This window comes from Coptis chinensis, chromosome 6, assembly GCF_015680905.1.
Source record: "Coptis chinensis isolate HL-2020 chromosome 6, ASM1568090v1, whole genome shotgun sequence".
Classification (NCBI taxonomy): domain Eukaryota; kingdom Viridiplantae; phylum Streptophyta; class Magnoliopsida; order Ranunculales; family Ranunculaceae; genus Coptis; species Coptis chinensis.
In genome coordinates this window covers 60,348,097-60,352,196 of record NC_141461.1, presented here as the reverse complement: position 1 = coordinate 60,352,196, position 4,100 = coordinate 60,348,097, and the positions used below count along the sequence as shown (strand labels likewise).

The window sequence follows — 4,100 nt, the reverse complement described above, 5'->3', positions numbered from 1 at the left end:
TGCATTACCTAGTTCATTTGTTTATAAATGATTTCGTTCCCATCTGGCATTGGAAAGTCTTGAGACGTCCCCTGGATTTGCAGCTTACACTGGTTTAATTATTCTCCTTTTCTGAACTCAAGCTGTGTAAACTGGTGTTTAAACAATGACTGCAAGTCGTAGCAACTTTCAAGCTTCTCCATATTATTTTTTGGCACATTATCATTTCTGGATTAGGCAATGGATAATGATTCAACTTCCTTAAAGCCGCAAATTTCATCCTGTGTGCGCGTGTGAAAGGCAGAAATTTACTTACTCTACCAACTACAAAGCGTCAACTGGAAATAAGATAACAACAACAATATTAATATGCATAATAATTATAAAACATGATGCATAAAAATAAAATAAGTAAGTTGCCTACAGCCTACTTGCCTATGACTTTTAAAAAGGCCTGAAAGAACAGAAAGCAAAAAAAACAAAAAATAAATAAATAAATGTTGCTTCCAGCGTACAAAAGATTTGCTTTACATAAGAAAGTTGAAGTCCACCAAAGTATTTGATTAAGCACTGGAAGTTGACTGAAGTAATGCTGGCGCCGAGTGCTGTCAATTAATATCAACTTTGGAAGATGTCAATGGAGCATTTGGAGCTCACGTGTTGAGGTGTTGATTTTTCGGAAATATGATCTGCCTACTGCAGCTAATTAAGGGAGAGTGTGGCGTTGCTGGATTTACCACTGCAGCTAATACTGTCTCACGGAGAACACTGAGATTGTTAAAAGCTCCTACGGTTGCTCCCACAAGTCCTTTGGATTTGCATAAACTCATCACAACTTACCGCTATATACAAGAACTAGGTACCAATGCCAAGAAACACATGATTTTAAGAAAAAACCGAAGCCTCCTAAAAATATCTCTGCTTTTTTATGCCATTGAGAATAAGTGAACAGGTGTTTCCAAAGCACTGGATTGACTAAAAAATTACTATTGTCTGTCTCACGGGATCAAGCGTTAAAGTCAGTCTATCAAATGCACCACATTGTGATACTTATGCATAAGAAACCCCAATATACTGACGACAAATTCACTGATCCAAGCATAACTAGAAACACAAGCATCAGCTGTGACCTGCACAAAAACTTCGGAACTTGTTTATAGAAACTTCAGTCGAGTCATATTCATAACCATTTTCAACAAAGTAAGCATCATTGAGCAGCTTCTGAAATTGGAAGAAGAAAGGGTCCTTAAACAGGGAGAGTTCATCTCTAGTATAATTGTGAAGAGGGAACATCTCTTCTGAAAAGGAAGGAGATTATTGGAAGTGGAAAGAAGTAAAGGGTATGTGAGAATAGGATTGAATGCAGAATAGGATTTTAAGGACATCTCCAAAATCAGAATTGGTAATAAGGAGCAAACTGGTACAGATGAAACTTAAAAACACATATTATTGATTCCTATACATCTCTTCAAATAGAAACAATGCATATTACTTTGAAGAGGTAGACTGTTAATATAATTTCTATTTCTAAAGAGAACAGTTAGTGAGGTAATGAGGTTTTCTTTGTCTCCTAATGTATAATTTGTTAATAATATCGAGAGATGATTATGAGCTTAGCAATTTTTCGGTCCCAATCGATAGAAATAAATGATAATATTTTGGACTCAATTAATCTTTTGGGAAATAAATTAAAGAATGTATGACTAATGTTATTGTATTAATCTGAGCGATGATTTTCAGACCAAGATGACAAACAATATACGTTTGTCACTAATTCATGCAAGAAGGGGAACTAACTGAATGGCACTTGAAAGCAAATCATTTAATCTTTTAACAGTTCAAGTAATTAAAACATTCAATCTATTATCCGAAAATACATCCCAAATATCTTTGAAAGCAAATAACATAAGGTAGTCATAAACCTCCAAGACATAAAAACAACAATCACAAGATCAAAACTTGATAGTGCCATACATATAAGAAAAGACACTTACCAGCAGACCTCAGATTGACTCAGAAAAGGAGCAACTAACAATCTAGTTTGTTCTTGGCGCAGCCCACTCTACTCTAAGGATGAGGTTGTCATAACCATAACCATTGAGCTTTGCAATAGCCTTCTCGGCGTCACCTTTGTGTACAAAGTTGACAAAACCAAAGCCTCTGCTCATGCCAGTTTTTCGGTCGTAAGCAATGTAAACACGGCTCACATGACCAAAAGTCTTTGAAGAGATCTTGCGGTGTCGCTCATGCGTGTCCTCTCGAGAGATTAGTAACACTAACCGAAGTTCTCATCATTCCTCGCCTCATATCCTGTCCGATCCTGTCAGCTCCAGCCCTCGACTAGGAGGAACATAAGCTCCCTTTGATGTGCGAGAACTAGGTGTTGCGGTTTTAGAAGCGGAGGTTTGTCGACAAAGCTTTTCGGTGGTTGAGCAAGATCCTTGAAAGGGCACTGCGGTCGATCAGTCAGTGATCATCTCTCTTACCACATGTCCTTCAAACCATGAGAACAAACACCCCCGCCTTTCCCAAGATTTGACATGGGATCTCCCGCAATTTTGCCTTCATCCGGGTTTGCTACCTACGGCAGGAAATCTCTTAAAATTTTAAACCAAATCTGAATGATCCAAGGAAAGACGAAAGTCGAATAGTGGTAATGAGGAAAACATACATACACAGTAAACCAGATAAAAGATCCAAAAGTATCATAGAAAATTAGCAAAAGGAAATTCATGAAAAGGAGCATATTGAACCATTCAAGTTTGAGACAACTTTGAAATGCAATAGCAAATATTTCAACTCAAGAAAATAGGGAGAGTGAATGATATAGAAGCCATCCAGTTAAGATATGATGGACCAAATGGATATAACTTATAGTTAGCTATAAACATATAATAACTTTCTCAAAACTAGCAATATCAATAATAAAATCACAATAATAATAATAAAAAGAAGGGGGAATCGAACCAGGGGCTCTAGGGCTTTCAAGAATGATCTCTTCAGTAGAAACCATAATAAGCCGACTACCAATCTCATCTTTATTAGCAGCTTCCCCAAACTTATCCCAACATCTCCTCTGAATAGCCGCTTTACTTAACCTCGCCTTTAGCCAACTTTCTAGTATGTACGGTAGTCGTCACCTTAACTTTCCTCCCTTCTTCATTAACTTATATGTTATTATTTTCTTCACACCGTTTGCGTCAGGTTCGGTTATGACTTCAGGTGGTGCAAAATAAATGTACTCTTCATTGCGGTCATCTTCGTCTTCTAAATCTCCCCATCGTAGTTTGTTGTTGTTCAATTGGTCCACCATCTTCAAGCCTTTAATACGGCGGACATCAAAACTTCATATTGCAATAAGAGAAATTTAACTAGACTTCAAACCAAGAAAAGCCCATTTAGGGGTTTCTGTGGAAGATTAATAAGATTTGGAAAGAGAAATAGTTTCGATCGACTGATGCAAAGAGTAGATTTGATCTTGATGGAACCTTCTTGCAAAGATTAAAAGGTTTGAAGCATAGTATAAAATATTGCGGGGTGTAGATGTATGGGTTTCTACCTACAACCTGATGTTGAGGTTGATAGGGAATGATTGCACTCTTTCTTGGGATAAGAGTTGCCTACGTATCAAGTTTCTTAGGTGAACTTGAATCAAGCCTTACGTAGTTCATCTCTCTCTACTTATAGGTGTTTGGTCTGACTTTTCTTATTTGCTTCAGGCCGTTGTTAAGTGTAGATCCATATATTGTGCTCTCTTGATGATTCATCATTACTTCTGTTGTTACAAAGTAAATGCCTCCTTCATTGGTGCGTTGACTGTGCTTCAGGATCGCGGTAGATAATTTGTTTCCATATATGGTTGTATTTGATACTTGGGACGACCTGAGTTTGGGTCGTGGTTACGTTCTGGTGGCGTAGTACGACCTAGGGATATACGAGCTGTGAAGATACGACCTAGTGTGTGGACACGTGTGCTATAGTGATTGGTTTGAGAACGGATGGTACTTACACAACCCCCTTTATTTTATATATTTTTTTTGGATAGCACTGGTGTGAAAATAAAAGATAAAATAAAGCTCTTTACACATGTCATACAGTTGGTTTATTTGAAAGAAGTGAAC

The 4,100-nt window shown here is 37.4% G+C and overlaps 1 pseudogene across 1 annotated transcript; it reads right to left on the bottom strand.

Moving 5' to 3' along the window:
- Positions 1 to 491: 491 nt before the first annotated feature.
- Positions 492 to 3,502, bottom strand: LOC147493794 (uncharacterized; annotated as a pseudogene). Its single transcript, XR_015199840.1, has 3 exons — positions 2,947 to 3,502; positions 1,974 to 2,556; positions 492 to 1,109 (listed from the first exon to the last, which is right to left on the bottom strand). The product of XR_015199840.1 is annotated as an uncharacterized LOC147493794 (transcript).
- Between the last annotated feature and the right edge of the window lie 598 nt (positions 3,503 to 4,100).